Here is a 21,726-nt window from a genome sequence, read left to right on the forward strand (position 1 = left end):
TGTTTTTCAGAGTGGCTACACCAGTTTGCATTTCCACCAACAGTGTAAAAGTGTTCCCCTTTCTCCACATCCTTGCCATATCTGTTGTTTCCTGTGTTGTTGATTTTAGTCATTCTGACAGGTGTAAGGTGGTATCTCATTGTGATTTTGAACTGTATTTCCCCGATGAGTGGTGCTGAGCATTTTTTCATGTACCTGTTAGCCATTTTAATCTTCTTTGAAGAAATGTTTCATGTCTTCTGCCCATTTTTTCAATGATTTATTTTTATTTTTTGGGTGTTGAGTTTGAGAAGTTCTTCATAAGTTTTGGATACTAGCCCTTTATCTTATAAGGTATTTGCAAATATCTCTCCCATTCCATTGGTTGTCTTTTAGTTTTGTTGATTGTTTCCTTTGCTATGCAGAAGCTTTTTATCCTGATGAAATCCCAATAGTTCATTTTTGCTTTTGCTTCTCTTGTCTCTGGAGACAAGAAAGAAGTTCCTGTGGCTGAAGTCAAAGGGATTGCTGCCTGTGTCCTCCTCTGGGATTGTGATGGATTCCTTTCTTCTCTTTTGAATTTATTTTTGTATATGAAGTAAGAAAGTGATCCAGTTTCATTTTTCTGCATGTCCAATTTTCCCAACATCATTTGTGGAAAAGACTGTCTTTTTTCCATTGGATATTCTTTCCTGCTTTGTCCACAATTAGTTGACCGTGAAGGTTCCATTTCTGGGTTTTCTATTCTGCCTCATTGATCTTTGTGTCTATTTTTGGGCCAGTACCATACTGTCTTGACGATTATAGCTTTGTAATAGAGCTTGAAGTCCAGAATTGTGATGCCTCCAGATATGGTTTTCTTTTTCAATATAACTTTGGCTATTCAGGGTCTTTTCTGGTTCCATACAAATTTTAGAATTGTTTGTTCCAGCTCTGTGAAAAATGTTGATGGTATTTTGATAGGGATTGCTTGAATATGTAGGGTGACACAGACATTTTAACAATATTTGTTCTTCCTTTCCATAAGCATGGAATGTTTTTCCACTTTTTTTGTGTCTTCCTCAATTTCTTTCATAAGTGTTCTATAGTTTTCAGAATACAGATCCTTTACCTCTTTGGTTAAGTTTACTCCTAGGTATCTTATGGGTTTTGGTGCAATTATAAACAGGGTTTATTCCTTGATTTCTCTTTCTGCTACTTCATTATTTGTATATAGAAATGCAACAGACTTCTGTGTGTTGATTTTATATCCTGTGACTTTGCTGAATTCCTGTATCAGTTCTAGCAATTTTTTGGTGGAGTCTTTTGGGTTTTCTACATAGAGTATCATGTCATCAGCCAAGAGTGAAAATTTGACTCTTCTTTACCAATTTGGATGCTTTTTTGTTGTTGTTGTTGTTGTCATCTGATTGCTGAGGCTAGGACTTCTAGTACTGTGTTGAACAACAGTGGTGAGAGTAGACATCCCTGTCATGTTCCTGATCTTTTCCCCCACTGAGGATGATAATTGATGTGGGTCCTTTATATATGGCCTTTATTATATTGAGGTATGTTCCCTCTATTCCCACATTTTTGAGGGGTTTTATCAAGAAAGGATACTGTATTTTGTCAGTACTTTTTATGTATCTGTTGAGACGATCACCGTGGTCCTTATCCTTTCTTTTATTAATGTAATGTATCACGTTGATTGATTTGCAGATGTTGAACGACCCCTGTAGGCCAGGAATAAATCCCACTTGGCGTGGTGAATAATCCTTTCACTGTACTGTTGGATCCAATTAGCTAGTATCTTGTTGAGAATTTTTGCATCCACATTCACCAGGAATATTCGTCTGCAACTCTCCTTTTTTAGTTGGGTAACTAATGGTCTCATTTTAACTTATACATATCTTTAAAGGCCATGTTTCTAAATATGGTCACATCCTGAGATACTGGAGGTTAGGAATTCCACATATAAATTTTGGAAAAGATGGAATTCAGCCCTTAACAGTGACTGCAAGAAATAATAGCAAAATTGCCCCACAAAGAACCATGAGAATAAAGGAGAGCTGGTCACATCACAATTGCTATGTCCAGTGAGTCTTATTAGGACCTCTCAACATGTATGGGCAGATCCAACAGGATTCTCATTCAGCCTTAGCTGCATATCCACTTCTAGCCATCCATTATTGCTCTAGCTCTCATATGCTTTTCATCTGAAAGATAAATATTGATTCTCAAGAAACAGTAAAATTTCCCACTTAAACGGAATAATTTCTTGCATTTGGATGAAATGGGGACAAACTTCTAATAGTTTAGAAATTGAATGCAAATAGCTTATACTTGATTTTGGTCAACAAGCTCTAAAGAAACCACTTTCCTCAGATACTTCTCCTACTGGGATTTTTGATAGTTGCCCATAGTTTTTAGAGGTAATTCCCAATAAGACATTAACAGAAGAAAAATAAAGAGGATGAAACTGAATTATAGGCACAAATTTTAAAATGAATTCTACTTAGGGTGATACTGGTTCATTAGTATTTCAAATATATTTTCTCTTTTTAAAAAATAAAAATAGTTTTTTTCTCAAATATGTCAGACCTTATTTTTACATATAGGCAACCATCTCCTCCAATGAGAATTTGAATTCCTTTACCTCAGTGTCTGTTGCATAAAGAAATGAGCTTTACAGCCTGTAGGTTTATCACAGGGAGTTGGGAGAAAAACTCTCTTGAAGAAGCACTGAGAGCTAGGAAAAGACTGGTATGACCTCTTGCCTCATGGTGTGCAGGAGAAGGAACTGCCACCTTTAATAAACCTGCCGTGGAAGCTGGGAACACATTGGAGCTGGGGAGAAAGAATTCAGTTATAACATTGTTTCCTAAGACATGGTTTAAAAAGCACTAGCCTTTCTGAGATGAATGTCTTTAAAGAATACAAAGACAGGTGGCTTCATATGAATAGTTATATGTTTATATTAATGGCTATATATGCAAATTAGTACACATGTAATTAATGCCTTAAACCTACTGCTCAAGACAAAGCTAAAGATATTTTTTAAATTTTAAATTAAAATGCTTTATTCATAATTGTCAAAAGCTGGAATAAAATCCAAATATCTATCTACCAGATGAATGGATAAAGAAAATGTGATATATCTATATATCGGAATGTTAGGCAATAATAAAAAGGAAGAAACTATTGATACACATAAAATGGATGAGTCTCAAAACTTTTATTAGGTAAAAGAAGCCAGGTAGGGAAGACTACACACTGCATTATTTAATTTGTATGATATTATGAGAAAGGAAAAATGACTTGGAAGGAAGTCAGATCAGTGGTTGCCAGGAATTGGTGGTAAGAGAAGGGATTGACTGCAAAGAGGCACAGGCAAAGTTCTGGGGGTGATAAAAATATTCTATATCTTGATTGTGGTAATAGGTACATGCATAGGTACGTTTATCAAAATACCCAAAATTATGCCCCTAAAAAGGGTGAGTTTTACTGTATCTAAGTCATATTAAAAAATAAAAACCTGATTAAAAAATAATTTGTTTAAGAAAAAAAACATAAATTTATGTTCATGGATAAGAGTCTATGCAGAATTCTGAATCTTTAAATATGACCAACAGAGTGTTCTTATGCCTCCTGAGTGTTTTTTTTTTTTTTAGATTTTATTCATTTATTTGATAGATAGAGATCACAAGTAGGCAGAGAGGCAGGCAGAGAGAGAGGAGGAAGCAGCTCCCTGCTGAGCAGAGAGCCAGATGTGGGGCATGATCCCAGGACCCTGGGACCATGACCTGAGCCGAAAGCAGAGGCTTTAACCCACTGAGCCCCCCAGGTGCCCCTCCTGAGCGGTTTTGACCATGGAATATTTGACTCTCTTTTCTGTTATTGGTGATTTGATGACCTTGTGCACATGTCGAGCCCTGGAAACCAAGCTTAAAAGGTCTCAGAAAGCCATCACAAATGCAAACGGTGTGCTGGGTGGGAAGAAAAAGATCTCATAAAGTGAAAGAAGAACCAACACTTTTCTCTGCTGCTCCCAGCCCACAAGTTCTTTTATATCTGATCTGTAATCTTTCTGCCCTTTGTCAAATCCATAACTTGTTCTGGATACTGTTACATATTACAAAGACTCTCTGTTCATTAGAGTCCAAAGAGCAATACCAGTTCAATAAGTAAAAGGGCCACACAGTTTAATTACCACAACTCTAAATTTGCTTCAAAGGGAAAGCGTTCTCCTCTGTCATCTTGGTGCTGCGTCAGTCTGGACAGTCTGCAACAGGGTGGGGATAAGGATAAACTTCTTCTAACATTGACTTATTTCCTTCTCCTCTTCCTGTCCCACACCAGGCTGCCTTTGACTCCTCTTTGATTTTCTGGGAAGGGTGGGTCATATCTGGCAATAGTACCCGTGAATATGGCAGATCCCCAGTGAGGGATGTTTTCAGAGGAAGCTATTTTCAAGAATTTCCCAAAATTCCCCTCATGAAGGAAGATGTGACTGCAGCTTCTTTAATCAAAGAAACATTCCTCTTCTGGCTGTCTCCAATTTATTCTAAACCCCAGTTTGTGCTACATCTTTCATCTCTCCTTCCCCACCCCCTTCCCTCTAAGTGAGGCTAAGGGAGGGGAGGAAAAATGATCTCTTGGCCCATTTGGTCAACCCATTTAAACCCTCGAAGAATGTAAGGACTAAGGTTGAATGAACTAATTTCAAAATATTCTGCCATGTTTTAGCACCTTACTACTTGGCTTTATTGATTTATTCCATTTGTTAAAATGGGACTATTTCTGCCTCAGCTCAAACTGAGAATGAGTATCATTTTAACAGTGATGTCATGAGGATACAGCAAACATCATGGATATGGGATTAAAAATGACCAAAGAATGAGAAACAATCTGTTTAATGCAAAAAAGAAAATTTTTTAGAAAACTTTTAAGGGACTGAGAATGTGTTCCCAAAGCATTCAGTGAATAAGTTTTGGGGAGGTTAGCAATGAGTTACAGAATGGCAAAGGAGTGAGGGGCTAAAAGGCAAAGAGAAGATGGCGTCCTGACTGGTCTGTTGTGTAGCTTATCTTTTGGAAAAAGGGAAGGCATGCATATGTTGAGGTGGGGAGAGCAGAACTTTAGTATATGCAACTTTAATCTTGCCATTGGACTGCACATGTTGCCCCATAGTGCTTGGCATAAGCAGATACTTATTTGGGTCTAGTAACAGAGAGGGCCATGGAAGAAGGTAAATAGAGGAGACAGCTCAGCTTTGCAAAAGGAATTGGTTCAAAATGATTTTCAGACCAAAGAGGTATTTTGAAGACTGCCAGTTTTAGAGAAGGATTATTTGGACGTCTCACTTGGAGCCTCCATTGTCTAGTGACACTCAGTGAAGAATTCAGTGCAGGATTACCTTGAGGGAAGCAGTGGAGACTCTCACTTAGGTCCCTTTAAGTTGGACTGAGTTGCGTGCATCAGGCATGTCTTGGTGAGGAGAGGGTAGATCAACATGAGAGGTCTCCTCCACTTCTAATTCCTGATTAATGCACTCTTGCTCTCATCCTTTTGTATTTTCTAACAATTTTGAGAATCTCTGCTAGTGGAAAAACATTTTATGAGGAGATTGAAAGTAATTATAGTATGGTTTTTCTTTCTTTTTCTTTCTCTTTTTTTCTTTTCTTCTTCTTCTTTTCTTTTTTGCTTAGAATATATCATCAATTTCATTTATTTCCCAAGTAAAACATTCACTGCAAGTTCAGTCTTTGAAAGACAACTTGATTATCTGTTCCACAGAGCAAGTCAGAAGATATCATTCAATCATAACTTTCTATTATGAAATGTTTATGCCCTAATCATTTTCATATTGAACAGGGGTCTGATTAACATGTAACATTTAATGTGTGTGTGTTCTGAGAAACAATCTGAATAGGTAGCACGTAATGCCATTGGAAATAAATCGCTGTATTTAGTACCTTTGCTTTAAAAAAAAATCTTTTTTTTCATCTAGAGCTACACAGTGTTCTGAACGTTTAAAATAAAGTGTACTGTTCCACACTTCAAAACCAAATTATGAAAGCTCTTTGAAGGCAGATTGAATAACTTCCCACATACAGTTAATGTCATGGTAGTCTTAAATAAAAGGTGGGGAGGGGACAAAGGGTGGGAAATTAAAATGTACATTCACATCTAGAAAGTCATCTTAAATTAACTTCTCACTAAAAAAAAAAAAAAGAAGAAGCCTAAGTTCTGTATATATTAAAGTCCTTTTATAAAAGTATAAATAAAGACTTCTAACAAAATTAACATCTAATGGATGTGACCTACATTTCCCCAGGCCTCCTCAGTCACTTACACTAGAGGAATAGTAACAGACATCAAACCTCAAATCTCTGGTTTAGGGTTTGGTCTCTTCCCACAAGTGAAATGACTGGAACAGCAGCCCCCAGAACCCTTACTTCTGATTAAAAGGTTCTTGTGAAAGATCATGAAACTTAGTGCCCCATCGCGTTAAGAATCTTTGTGCAAATTAGGAAAAGGAGCCCTTTCTCCAGGAAGCTGGATCTCCCCCCTGCTCTAATTCCCTTGGCTGGATGGCCTTGTGCATGAGTGACCAGCACACTAAATGGGGCAGCCCTTCTAGTTTACCTCTTTTTTCAACCAAAGGCATCGGCATGTTCTCTCCCTCCCTTTGGTCTGTATGACCTTAATGCTGGGGGACGCTTGGTGATGGGTTCCCCTGTGAAAACCCCTCCGGCTCTCTTCCACTATGGCAGTCATAAGTGCTCTCCTATTCAATGTCAATCATTTCCATGCTGAGAGTATGCAAGAATGATTTTCCCACAGTTCATGTTATAGGCTCTTTCAAGGCTACACAGCAGAGCAATCCTGTGTCTTAGATATCTGGTAGACTTCTAAGAGATACAGCTCTTTTGGGGAGGATCGATGTGTTTGTTTTGTAAGAAACTGCCAAGTTTCCAAAGTTGCTGTGTTACTTTTCATTTGCACCAGCAGTGAAGGAGAGTTCATGTTGCTCCACACCTATGTCAGCATTTGGTATTGCCTGTGTTTCTGGATTTTGGCCATTCTACTAGGAGTGTAGCATATCCCAGGGCATCAGCATTTCCCTGATGACATGGGTTGTGAAGTGTTGTGTCATATCCTTGTTCACCATCTTGGTGAGGAGTCCATTGAAAGTCTTTTTAAGTGGGTTGTTTTCTTACTGTCGAATTTTAAGAGAATTGTTTTTGTGTTTTGGATAACAGTTCATTATCAGATATGCCTTTTGCACATATTTTTATCCAGTCTGCGGTTTGTCTTCTTCTCTTGATCAGTGCATTTGTTTAACTCGATTTCCTTAAAAAAAAAAAAAAAATTGCCGTATGTTCCTTATGGCCAAATAAAGAGAAAATCTGAGTGAAGATAGCTGTTTCACTCAACTTTGTTAGCTTATACTCCAATGAGGAAGTGAATGGCTTACCTCTCCCACTCCAGTTGTTGAGGGATATTGCTTCAGGGGTCAGGAAACTCAACTTGTTCAGTCATTGTCTCCCCCAGGAAGTTCATGAAGTCCTTGGGCAAAGAAAATCCTTTCTTTCCTTCTACCCCAGCTTCAGGACATTCTCAAAGATGTTGAAACTAGAGGGAATGCATACCCTAGCCCTCTGCTCTAGAAACCTCCCTAAACCTCCCTCTAAAAGACTTTAGAGCCAAATTAAATAAGCAACAAAACCTGTACAGCACAAAAATGCATGTTACCCAATCACAAAGTAAGGTTAGATTTGAAGAACAAGATAAAATTACTTCGGTCCTTCAGTTGCACGATTTGAATTAATCCAATGTTCTTGCCCAACATTTTTTTTAAAATATTTTTATTTATTTATTTGTCACAGAGAGATCACAAGTAGGCAGAGAGGCAGGCAGAGAGAGAGAGAAGCATGCTCCCCACCAAGCAGAGAGCCCGATGCGGGACTCGATCCAAGGACCCTGAGATCATGACCTGAGCCAAAGGCAGTGGCTCAACCCCCTGAGCCACCCAGGCGCCCCTTGCCCAACATTTTTTTAATGGGGATTATGTTCTTATGACCCTTCTGCCTCCCACATTCTAAGTCTAGTGTGTTCTGTGTGCTGGAGGTTTTGTTTTGTTTTGTTTTAATATTTTATTCATTTGACAGAGAGAAATCACAACCAGGCAGAGAGGCAGGCAGAGAGAGAGGAGGAAGCAGGCTCCCTGCGGAGCAGAGAGCCCGACATGGGGCTCGATCCCAGGACCCTGGGATCATGACCCGAGTCGAAGGCAGAGGCTTTAACCCACTGAGCCACCCAGGCGCCCCGGTGCTGGAGGTTTTGCTCCACATCAACCTAGACACAAAAATCAACATTTTTACTGGTCTCCAGACCAAAATTAAAACTAATCCTGTAAGATTTTCACTGTTGCTATTCTATTTTTACTTCCAAACATCTTTTTTCTTCTCTGCATTTTCCTTTTTCAGCATTTTTAAGTATATTCTTGGGCTGAAACACATTCTGTGATCACTCAGAGGATATTAATGATAGTTGTTTTCTGTTTGCTTTATGGCCTTGACCCTCTGCTCATTTTCAAGGGTTAATACTTAAAAACTAATCGAAGGCTGTGTGGTTATTTTTCATGTGCCTCTCCAGAGCCATCCTCTACCCTCTCAATGACCTAGGGGCTGATAGTTACGGACCACATCATCTAGGATCCCTGGGTGGCTGTTAAATTCCTGTTAAGTTCAATCAGTGGAGGCACTGACAAGACATCAAAATACCTTAAGTGGGAGAGGGAAAGTTTCACTTAATCTCTGTTTATTTATGATATTCTTGCTGTGAGCTGTGCCTGGTATTTTCAAGTCCAGAGACCTTCTGTTTTCCCTCCCACCAGGAAGCGAAGTTCACGTCTTCTGCTCTAGTCTTCTTTATTTTAGTCCTGCCTTTATGCACTTTCCCCAAGATAGCTGGGGTTATTCATTCTCACTAGCTGCTTTAGGTCTCAGTTTGGGGATTTCTTTCTCTGGGAGCTTTTCCTGACCACAGAATGCAGTGCTAGGGACTCCTTGTGCCACCAGAACACCCTCTGCTTACCCTTTCTGTATGTTTTCCTGTTTCCCGTACCAGCCTTGCACACATCCTAAACACTTACAGGAGCGTGTCAAATTTTTCATGCTTTCAGAAAGAAAAAGAATGGAGAATCACCTCCCTATGTAATACTTTGAACAGTGTATCATTATGGCCCATTTAGACTGTCTCCTTAAATAACCGGGGGCTCCTTGAAAGCAAGGACTATGTCCTGGTCACCACTGGAACCCGAGTTTAGCACAGTGCCAATTACATAAATACATGCAAATGGATGAATGCTCACCACTGATTATTTGCTGATTATTCACCCAGCATGCAACAAGTTCTGATTAGATGGTGGGTCAGATTTTTCTGTGCGCTGATCAGGTGATTGAGCATCCCACACACCCAAACCCAGAGCCAGGTGCTTTGCCAGAGGCTGTAGGAGCTTAGAGCCATCCTTTTTAAGTCTGTCATCTTTCTCATGGCTCTGGGACTGCTCTATGCCTTTAAGATTTAAATTTAAATTTAAGATGCTTGCCTATTTGGACCAACAGATGAGGAAAAAAAAAAAAAGTTTATGTAACATGCAATGAATGAAGTCATTTACTGACTACTCTCATTCCACTTTTCTTGAATTTTGCAAATGAAGAATTAGGAGAAACCTGTTTTGAGACAGTTTTGTGTGGCTTGTGGTTAAACGTAAATCAAGGCCTACACAGATTGTATCTCACTCTCTCTCTTTTTCCTATGAATTGCCGTCAGTGAGGTGATCAGGAGAGATTCGATGATTAGTATCAACAAATATTGGACAAGAAGTTTGGAAGTCAGACCTTAAGTCCACATTCCAGTTGGCTTTTCTAGGTGGAAAACAATATTTTCAGCATTTTGATCAATGCAACTGACTTTAGAAAGCCAGCCTTGGGGACATTTACATAAGGCACCCTTACTGGGTCACCTTTTGTCATGGAGATTTTCCCCAATCCCCAGTTTAGGAGTCAAGGCCACATATCACCTTCAAGCCACATATCACCTTCATCTACACCAGACTGTAGACCTCTTAGTGTCATTACCCCAAATTAACCAGTTTTCAAATGACATAATGCATGTTCAGCTTTCTTACACTGGAAATTCTGTACTTAACCCAACCACAATTATCATCTTCCCCACTAAGCCCACACAGGACGATCTCATCCATGTTGCAAGCACGACCCATGTTGTTCCTCCTTTTAGCCAGATGCCCCTGCTGCCATGATGCCCCCCTTCCTTTGCCACCAGCTCTGATGGAGATGGCCATGGCTTAGCCTCTTTGATGATATTTCTGTCACTATATCTGTAGGGATATATGCCAAGACCTTACAGAGAAAGGACCAAGAGAAAATATTTTGTTTTCAAAATATAACCCTCTCAACCATGTTGGAAGGATTTCCAGGACAGATGGTTCGTTCATGAGATATTTGCCTTTCCACGTTCATGGCCCCACTCTTGTCACAGTCATGGTGTCTGTCTCGAGAGTCTTCAGCGCAGCTTCTCCTCCTCACCCTCCCTACATATCTCAACTGAATCCCTTGTGTTTCTTACCTCCACACCCAGCTGTTACTGTGCACTTGCTGCCTTTTGAGAGAAACCACAGCAACACAGCCCTGGTTGCAACAAGCTGCTCTAACATTAGCTCCATACGGCGTCTCCCTCTGTTCTGCCTCATCCTGGGCAGAGCACACTGGCAGGACAAGAGCCCCACAGACTGCACAGCTGGGAAGACCCATTTTAGGGACATCAATCTCTTTGAAGTCTTCGCTATAAATTTAAAATAAAAGAAATTAAGAAATGTAATTATCTTTCACCAGAGAGTCTCTAAAACTTACAGAGAAGTAAGAGAAGGAAATGAAAGAAGCTATTTTCACTACAAAAGACCAAATCTATAGCACCTACCATAAAGTTAAGTTCGATTTCAGTATCTATATCCCCTGGGTGGCTCCAGGGCAGGATGGTGAAGCTATCTGTCCAGAGCCAGAAAACTGCCCCAGACTTATGGGACTTACTTTCTTTGCAAAAAGATCGGGATTCACCAGTCCAAATAGAATCAAAAGTAAACTTGGAAGTGTTAGGCTACAAATCAGGTGCAAAGCTCCTTTACAGGGGAGCCCTGCCAAACTCTCTGTGTTCAGTGCAAACCTTTACAAATTGGATAAAGAGCTAAAGTTCAGCATCCCTAGAATTTGCTGGAAGTGAGAGTCTGAATGGACTAACAACTACCAACTTCCCCGATCCCTAGAGTCACCTTCGTACCAAGAACACATAAGTGTCGCTCTTTTTTGTAGCTCCTGCTTACCACTCTTAACTCAAAGGCAGCTTTGGTTGCCAAGGAGAATACAGGAAATCTATCCCCAGAAGGAGCAGGTAGTTGGATTTTAGGCTTTCATCAGTGAAAACAGCAACTTCTCAAATGAGAAACTTGTCGCAACTCAGGAATAAATGTAAAAATAGGCCCTGTTTTAAAAAGGTAATGTAGTTTATTAATTGTGCTCTTAACTTTCTCTTGTTCTTCAAAGTGTTCTTATGCCAAATGCCACCCCCACACCCCAGTGAAAGTAACTGCTGGCAGCAGCTCATGAGGTCACATAGAATCCCTTCAGAGCTGCAAGTCGAGACTTTGGGTCTCAATGAGCAAGAAAACCATCTCTTCCTGTCCCACATAAATGTCAGTAATCTTTAGAGCAGCCTACCAGTAACTCTGAACACGGGATTCTCCCTCAGCACAGTGCCGGGAAGGTATGATTGATTGAGCCTCTTACCTACTCCTGTTATCACAGAGGGACAGGTGTGTTGTGTTTAATATCCTGCAAGGGGAAAGTTCCAGGGTGAGAATCACATTAGAAAAAAGCATTGGCCTCCATGGAAATAAGATAGTCCTCAAGGAAAGCCAGCACTTCAACTTAATAACAAAGCAGATGCTTAGATTTTTCATTCTCCTTTCACTGTATTTTTCTGGCATTCTTTGATAAAGAATCAGGAAATAGTAAGTTTGGCCAGTGTTATCTCTATTATGTAGAGAAAGAGATGGCCAGGAGGCACCTGGCATTAATATCACCAGTGTTGTAGCCCAAAACTGCTGGGAATTATTCATAAGAGAAAGAGTCACAGACTTTTTTGTTAGAATTCCCAGGTTATCTTGTCCTTTCTGGAAAGCTTATGGACTACAAGTATGAAGAATTTTCACTGCCGGAATGTATAAGACTAAGACACATGTAGCAATGGTGAGCCAGCGCCATGGTGGTTAGAGGGCAGGCTCTGGAGCACATATCCCTGGGCTTTGTCTCACTGCACAGTTCCCTATCTACCTCTGTGCCTTTGAATAATCTCCTTAAAGCCCTATTATCTCATCTATAATGTGAAAGAAACAGCACCCTATCCATTACGTTGTTCAACAAGCTAGAAGCCAGGAAGTCACCCTGGATCATTCTGTCGTTCCTACTCCCTAGTCAGCTTGGGATGTAGTCTGTCAACTCTACGTCCATAGCGATCCAACGTCTCCCCATAGCTCTTGTATCTTAGCCAGGAGTGCCCTCATTTTATCCCTCCTGCTTCTCTTCAGCTTCCCCAACACTGCCCTAATCTAGGCTCGGTGACATTTGGCCTGATCTATGTACGCCCCAGCTTCACGGGTGTCCTTGTTTCTACTCTTGCCCCCCTGTAAGTTGCCATAAAGCAGCCTGAATGATAGTTTGGAAATGGGAATCAGCTCAGTGCCTTGTTTAGAAACTGCCAGCGACGACTCCTGCTCTGAAAATCCACGCCAAGCTCTTTGCCACGGCCCTTGCCTCTTATCTAACCTTTCCTTGTTCTCATCAGCCCTCCCCTGTTCCTGGAGCATGCGAGGTATCCCCTTCTTAGGGCCTCCGCACCAGCATTTCCCTTTGTCTTAAACTTTGGTCCTTGTGTTAGTACATCAAGCAGCTATAACAAAAATGCCATAAAATAAATTACCATAGAGCAGGTGTCTTTGTAATCACAGATATTCATTCTCATTGTTCTGGAGTCTGGAAAGTCCAAGATCAAGGTAATGGTAGATTCAGAGTTTGATGGGAGCTCACTTGTTCATAGATGGCTGGGCTGGTTTCTTGCTGCTTCCTCACATGTTGGAGGATCATCATGGGGTCTCGTTGGTGAGGGCACGAATCGCATTCATGAGGGCCTTGCCCCATGACCTCATCACCTTGCAAATGTTCCGTCTCCAAATACCATCACATTAGGGATTAGGTTTCAACTATGAGTGGGGGTGAGGCACAGACATTCAGTAAGTAGCTGTCCCTCAGACTTGACCCGTCACTACATAATTCAGATCTCAGCTCATAATCTAAATCTAAGGGGAACCTTCCCTGATGACAGCATCTAAGTGGAGCACTGTAATTTCACTTGCTTTATTTGCTTCATGGTATTTATCAGAATCGAAATTCATCTTGTTTATGTATTTATTCTATTCCCCATTATCTGCTGCTCAGTAGAAGACAGCATTCTGTAAGAGCAGCAATCCAGTCACTGTTGTGAAGTAGCATCCCTTCCAGAACAGCTCAATAAATATTTGTTGAATGAATGGATAGGAAGTGGTTTGTATAGAAGAAGCTCTTAACAATTGTGAGTTGATTTTATGATGATTAAAAAGAGATACTTCTTTTATTTTGGCCATTTGAGTTGGCAAAAGTTTACACTTAAAATCAATTTTCAATTTTGTAGGGGCGGCTGGGTGGCTCAGTGGGTTAAGCCTCTGCCTTTGGCTCAGGTCATGATCTCAGGGTCCTGGGATTGAGCCCCACATCGGGCTCTCTGCTCAGCAGGGAGCCTGCTTCTCCCTCCCCCTCTGCTTGCCTCTCTGCCTACTTGTGATCTCTCTCTCTCTGTCAAATGAATAAATAAAATCTTTTGAAAAATAATAATAAAATCAATTTTTATTGAGCCCTCCTATACGAGCCCTCCTCATCCAGCTCTCTCTCCCTCTGCTGCTCCTCCTACTTGTGCTCTCTGTCTGTTTCTCTCTCTCTCACACTCCTTATCAAATAAATAAATAAGTTCTTTTAAAAAATCAACTTTGGGGGCGCCTGGGTGGCTCAGTGGGTTAAAGCCTCTGCCTTCGGCTCAGGTCATGATCCCAGGGTCCTGGGATCGAGCTCCGCATCGGGTTCTCTGCTGAGCAGGGAGCCTGCTTCCTCCTCTCTCTCTCTCTGCCTGCCTCTCTGCCTCCTTGAGATCTCTGTCTGTCAAATAAATAAATAAAATCTTAAAAAAAAAAAACTTTCTAAAAAAATAACTTTGTATTTTTTTCTAATAATAATATTAGTGTTTTGGGGAGAGGGGAAAGTAAGGAGAAGCCCACTGGGAGATATGGTGCCTCTGCAGCAGGTCCCAGAGGCTCCCGTGTCAGTGTTTTGAGAAGAGAATTTATAGAAGGCCCTGTTGCTGGAGAAACAGGGCAACATACCATACATAAGTATGGGAGAGTCTGTCTAAATTTTAGAAATAATAAGCAGCAGAATTATCATGGATAGCTGTGTATTTGGAGCAGTGTTTCGTTGGCATATCTCTATCTTCTTGGGTACGAGCTCAAGATTTTCTCTAACTGTGGAAGTTTATGACACTTAAATGCCTATTGGAGTTCTAGCCTACCCTTAGCTCTTAGGTCTTAGGAAGAGGCAATTTGATGAGTCTCGACCAATTGTTTACCGGAGAAGCATCAGGTCAGCCTTGGTCCTGACCACCACATCAGTTTCCCTGTTCTGACTGGCACTGCAAGTACCTCAAGGCACAGATTTTCTCTTGTGCATTTCACCTCTCAGTGGGGGAAATCCCTAGTCCCACCATTGGACTCTCCAGGCTTTGTGTACTTTTATGGACTCTAGCCATTATTTGGCTTGCTTGTCTTGGATAGATGTCCAAGATCTTGGATTCAAATTGGCCTTTCTAAATTTTATTTTATTTATTTATTTGAGAGAGAGAGAGAGCGCACGCACACACAGGCAGGGGGAGAGGGAGGAGAAAGGGAGAGGGAAAGAGAGAATCCCAAGAAACTCCATGCTGAGCGCAGGGTCCAATGTGGGCTCCACTCAAGGCTCAATGTGGAGCTGGATATCACAACCGTGAGATCATGACCTGAGCTGAAACCAAGAGTCAGATGCTTAACTGACTTGAGCCACCCAGATGCCCCTTAGAATGGCCTTTTGTTTAGTGAGGTTTGCATGTCACTACCTTATACTCTGTTTGGAGCAACTCGTATATAATGCACTGTACTATGTGTTTATGTGTGTCATCGTTAATCCTTCAAACAACACTCCAAGCTGTTTATTATCTGTCCCTTTGCTAAAGAGGGTCTCTCTCTCCTTGGATTTGGTCCTTGCCCTCCCTCTCAAAAGACATTGTACTTCAAATCTTTACTTGGAGACTTTGGAAATTTGACCTTCTCTAAAATCCAGTGAGATATTTGAGAGAGAGAGAGAATGGCAGTGGGGAGGGACAGAGGAAGAGAGAGAGAAAGAGAGAGAGAGAAGCAGACTCCCCGCTGAGCAGGGAGCTGATGTGGGACTTGATCCCAGGACCTGGAGATCATGAACTGAGCTGAAGGCAGACGCTTAACCATCTGAGCCACCCAGGTGCCCCTACACAACCCGATTCTTATAAAAATGAGGCATCAAAATATCATTCCTCGCCTTTTCTGGTCTCTAGAGGACACCTTCATTCCTAAGCTTGCTTAACATGTTCAAATATCTGTCTTTGCTCTCTCTCTCTCTTTCTCTCATCTCTGCTACTGTTGTCAGATCTTCTCTTCTGACATTCGCCCTCTCGCTTCCCTCTTAGAAGGATTCTTGTGATTACAGTGGGCCCACACATATAATTAGATCCAGGATAACCTCCTCATCTCCAGATCCTCAGCATTTGCAAAGTTCTTTCTACCTTGTAAGGCATTATCATCACAGGTTCTGGCTTCAGGATGTAAACATCTGTAGGGTGCTTTTATTCTGTCCACAGCACCAACCTGCTCAGGTAATAAAAGCTCATTTTAATGGCCGAAAAAAAGCATGCAACTTTTGCTTTGTATCACAATTAAACGTATCAGTGTAACTTGCAGTGAATAAACCATTTTCTAGGACTTACATATTTAAGAGCGAAAGCTTTAATTTCCTCAATATTTATTATGTTCATATTTGGCTTAGATGAGCAACTGTTGCTTTTCCCTTCCTTGTTGTGTTAATGAAGTTGCATTGCTCCAAAGAGGTCAGACTCAGAGCCAATTTTCTCAAGTGTGAGATGAGTTGAACTGACCACCTCCGAGAGTCCATTCAGCTAACATCTTATCTATGCTCTTTCTTATTATTCTACTTTACATTCAGAATTACATTTTATAAACCAGCAAAAATTCTGGTTTCTCCCCAGAGCAGCACAAGCCACACTGTTTTTTATTTGATTTTTACTCTGTTCTATATGCCTAAAGCAGCTGAGCAGAGTTTGTCGATTGGGACTAGAAAAACAATGCCTAACTTGATTTTACTCATATATACTCACAAATAATTGGCACAAGTCTTGTAGCCTAATAAATCACTGCTCTCTGGGGCTGTATTCATATCAAAAATTCACACCTATCACTTGTGTTGGGTAATCAGAGAGGCTAGATTTCCATAAATCCTATGGACATGAATCATCATCTAAAATGTTTTATTGCTTCCATGTTTTTCCATAATGTCATGATTCATTGGAAATAATCAGTTTCAAGTGAATGTTCAGTATCTTATACTTCTGGAAATCATTTAAAAACGAAATGCTAAAGGAGACAAACTCTAAAAATGTTTTTAGTTTGTTTCATTGGGCAAGGGACTCAAGTGGGAAAAAAAATAAATCATGGGGCTCTTGCTATTTGAAATCTCAAGCTATTAGTTTAAAACTGGTAAGTAGGCATCAGAATTCATTACATCGATTTAATTTATTCTTTTAGTTTTCTTGTGCACTGTTCTCAACTTCAGTTTACTGGGAATGTGTCTAAAATTACCTGATAATATGATGCCAGAGAAATCAAATCATGAATTTAAAACAACTGCCCTGGAGCACCTGGGTGGCTCAGTCCATTAAGCCCCTGCCTTTGCCTCAGGTCATGATCTCAGGGTCCTGAGATCAAGCTCCTTGTGGGGCTCCATCCGTGCTCAGTGGGGAGTCTGTTTATCCCTCTGCCCCTTCCCCTGCTTGTGCTCACTCTCTCTCAAATAAATAAATAAAATCTTTAAAAAAAAATAAAACAAATGCTCTGAGCCTTGGCCCCTGAAGAATTTTGGAACTCCACTGCACCTTCTTCTTTCTTATTTATATTACTATCTATTGGCAGTCATGGGCCATTGTGATATTGCAATTTATAATAAATATAGATTTGTTCTTCACCCACTTTTCTTGGCATATAGCTCCTAAAACCCTTGGCGTTTTCCAAGTAATGAGAGTTACTTTTGTTATGTTAATGAGGTGGGTTTGGGACACCCCTTCAGCAGAGGGGTTGGTTGCCAGGAAAACCTTGTAATCTGAGGGATGAAATTTTCAGTCCCAGCCCTCTGACCTCAGGGGAATGGAGGGGCTGGAGGTTAAATGAGTTGCCAATTGACAATGATTTAACCAATCATGCCTACATAATGAAACCTCCATAGAAACCCAGAAGAAGAGAGTCCAGAGAGCCCCCATGTCGGGGCACCAGAACACCTCCACGAGCCAGACTCTACTGAGATGCAAGCTGCTTCATTCAGGACTTCAGCTTTTACATCTCTTCATCTGACGGATGGTTTGTATCCTTGATAATATTGGAACTTTTACACATATTTGTAATAATATTTACATTGTTATAAACCATAACCTGGTAAATAAACTGGTTTCCTGAGTTCTTGCGAATGAACCAAATCTAAGAAGGGAGTCCTGGGGACCTCATCCAGCTGGCCAGAAGTAAGAAGTGCAGGTGACAAGATGGACAGGCACATGGCATCTGAGATGGGGCAGTGTTGTGGGACTGAGACCTTCACCTGCGGGATCTGATGCCATCTCCAGGGAGAGGGTGTCAGAACTGAGTTGAATTACAGGACACGCAGCTGGTGTCGGAGAATTCCTTGGATGTGTAGGGGAAACCCTGCACACATTGGAATCGGTGACAAGCATCTTAGCCATTAACTCCTTTCTAAGAATGTTACTGTGTTCACCTAGAATTGACAGTTTAAGCAACCAAACTCTGGGAATTCTTTCTCTCCAGCAAGACCCAACACCAAGTGTTTTATCTTGCCTTCCCTGAAGGGGAAGAAATGGGAAGGGAAGAGGCAAAAGTAGGGGGACGTGGCTGGATGAGCATCACACAGCAAATCATTAAGAGTTCCCTCTCACTAGTTTCATCACAGATCATTAGTTTACATTGCGGAAGTATTTAAAGACCTTTACTATTTATTGCATGTGATCACCTTCTCATCGGATTCTCATTATTCACTTAACACATATTTATTGAATACTGACTGTCAGTTATCACGTCAGGGTGTAATGGCAAGCAAACTGGGGAAAGCCCTAGGCTTGCAGTTGTTACATTTTAGTGGCAGAGACAGAGATATTAATCCCGGAATTACACAGTTGTGTTATCATGCTAGGGACAATGTATTGAATCGAGACAACAAGGAAACAAGTGGGATTTTTATATCAATCTATATAGTTACAGAACACATTTTATATACACATCAGGTCTGATGTAGATTTGGGTATCCCTGTGACTTCGCTGAGGGTTTTTTTTTTCCCCCTCTAAATTATTTAATAGCAAAGGGAATTTTGCATAACTGGAAAAATTCAACAGCTTTAGAAGCAGCCCAGGAAAATAATGATTAGAAAAGCAACCTTTGCCCAAGATATCAGACCCATTAGTAGTGATATGTGCCACATTCTCATTTACATCCTAAAACTGAAACCTCTCATCAGGTATAACAGAATAGGATATGTTAAATGCTGCCAGACTTTGCATTGTCCATACAGAGCAATTACAGAGATGTCTCACTCTCCTACCTACAAGCTTGTTTAATTAAAGTGTCTATATCTCTTACCAAAGAGGCCTTTGTCTAAATCCACTTGGTTAGCTCCAGACAGCGTGGAAAATCACTTCCGTTGGGAATGCTTCTCTTTCTCTCTCTGTGTCAAAAATAAAAGAGGCAAGGGATTTATTATTCGAACAATGTCAAACTTACACATACAATTTATCAAAAAGACCTTTTGCATTCTGGGAGAAAAATCTATATTATATTTGTGTTAAAGCCCAAACTAAATTTTTGGGACTTTTCATTCATATGTATGTATATGTATATGAATGTGTTTGTGTGTGTGTGTGTATATATATATACATATATATATATATATATATATACATAAAATATCATAGTAGGTAGTTTATTTTCACTATGGGTCCATTCTTACTCTATTCTTAGATTCTTAGAGATTTAAGGGCACATTCTCTCCTTTCACAAATTCCTAGCCTTTCATTTCCAAGTAGGAGCTCCACCTATCATCCCTTTATCCTTACTGACTTGATTCGAGAAAATAAGAGAAAAAGAAGGAAGCTCTGAAAGTTTCACTGAAATTTCTCAAGGAACTTCACTGCAAGCCTATAGCTCTTAAGTAGGTTACTGTGAAGGACACTATCACCTCTTCTCTCTGCAAACCTTCCCTCTTTGAAAGTTAATCTCAAATTCAACTTCCTGCAAGAAACATTTGCCCACCACTGCAACAAGGGCATTGCCCTGTCTTCTGAACCCCCTACCACCCCTTGCTTATACGTCTTTTGTGGGTACACAGTATGTGCTGCCTATGCTTTCCTTTTCAAAAAAATTAATAATTGCTTTATTGACATAATTTACCTATCATAAAATCCACCCTTTCAAGGTGTACAATTGAGTGGGTTTGAGCATATTCCCAAGGTTGTGCCCCCATCACCACCATCTAATTTCAGAACATTTCATCACCCCTGAGAAAAAACACATACCCATTCACAGTCACTCCCTATCCCCACCCTCAATCACAACCACCTTTGGCAAAAATAATAGATTCTCTGTCTCTATGGATTTTCCTATTCTGGAAATTTTATGTAAAAGAAATCATATATATGTGGTCTTTTGTTTCTGGCTTCTTTTGCTTAGCATGTTTACCTATGTTTCTTTTTAAAAAGATAATTATAAGTGATAAAAAGTCAAGTACCCGTGATCTATAGTCCACCTAGAATATGTGCCCATCAAAGTCCTATCTTTAAACTTTCTCTGTCCCCAGCTACCAGAACATGGCCCTGGACATAGCAAGTATTCGGAGAGATATTCGTGTTTATGGGTTAGGAGGAAGAGATGAGGGAGGAGGTAGATGGGAAGCAAAGAGGAGAAAAAAGATGAAAAGAGAGAAGGAAGAATAGAAATGAGCAAAGCAGAGGTTGATATGTGGATAAAGATACATATAATGTGCTCACCTGGAGCCTGGTGTAGGTGTCCACCCACTTCTTATGGGAACCCCAGTGTGTCAACTGTTCTCATGTAGCCTCTTTCCCTCTACCTGCAAATGGAGTTAACATTATCTACACCGTCATCTCCTTTAAGGATTTAAAAGAGCATGAAATTACGGTGTTCACACATCATATTCAATAAATGTTAGGGTTTTTTAAAAAATATTTTTAATTGATTCTTTATAAACTAATGACATTGTTAATCATATGAACTAAGCATTTCTATACTCTAAGGGTTTGGGCAAAAGATTTACCAAAAAATGTATAAGACCAGAAGGATATTAGTGAATGACAGAGAACAGTAAGGTACAACATTAAGTCATTATCTCAAAAAGAGAGAAAATGTATTTAAGCAAAGGAACAGAATACTGCCTACTTAGAGTGGTTTTACATTATTACTATTTATCTGTAGGTATACAGGAATCAGAACTGGAATGAGAAGATTGCACAGGGAGTTACTTTTAGGGCTACTTAGTTATGTCCTTTTACCATGGAGACATGGAAACTGAAGGTCAGCTCCACAGATACATGTGGTCATTAATTATGTTTTCCACGTGGGTTGTGGAAGAACATCTCGAAGCACCACCACTGCCAAAGGGAACAGACAGAATAGCAGTGAATGTGCACTTACTACTACGTGTTCGTCGGGATCTCTACAGGAAGCAGATGAGGGCTTATTTACAAAGAAACTATTTTAAAGGTGTGCACAAGGAACTCTGGGCTAGGGATAGTAAATCTCTCACCACTAGCCAAAGGCCTAAGAAACTGAAAGGAACTAGAAGGCTAGAGTCATGTAGAGATGGCCACCAGGAGGGGAGCAGTGTCCTTCATTTGAGGAGATAGTCAGACCTAAGCAAACATCAGAAGGGGGCTGGGGAAAAGAAGGCCCTGACACCACTCTTCTGTCTCCCTTTGATTTCTTGCTCCGGCTCCACAGTGGGCTGAACTCCTCAGAAACCAGTGGTCGGGATTCCATGTTGGCCAGACAGACTTCCTTGCACAAAGAGCAGGGCAAAGAAGAGTGGAGAGAAGATGATGGGAGATACCTAGCATTTGGTACCAGGGATTGGTTTCTTCCTCATCCTATATGCCTTTATTAAATTTGTGAACATTCCCAACCACTATCTTAGACTGCTTCCAACTCTCCTACCTCAAGCGTGGATCCTGGC

Source organism: Meles meles, chromosome 10 (genome assembly GCF_922984935.1).
Source record: "Meles meles chromosome 10, mMelMel3.1 paternal haplotype, whole genome shotgun sequence".
Lineage (NCBI taxonomy): Eukaryota > Metazoa > Chordata > Mammalia > Carnivora > Mustelidae > Meles > Meles meles.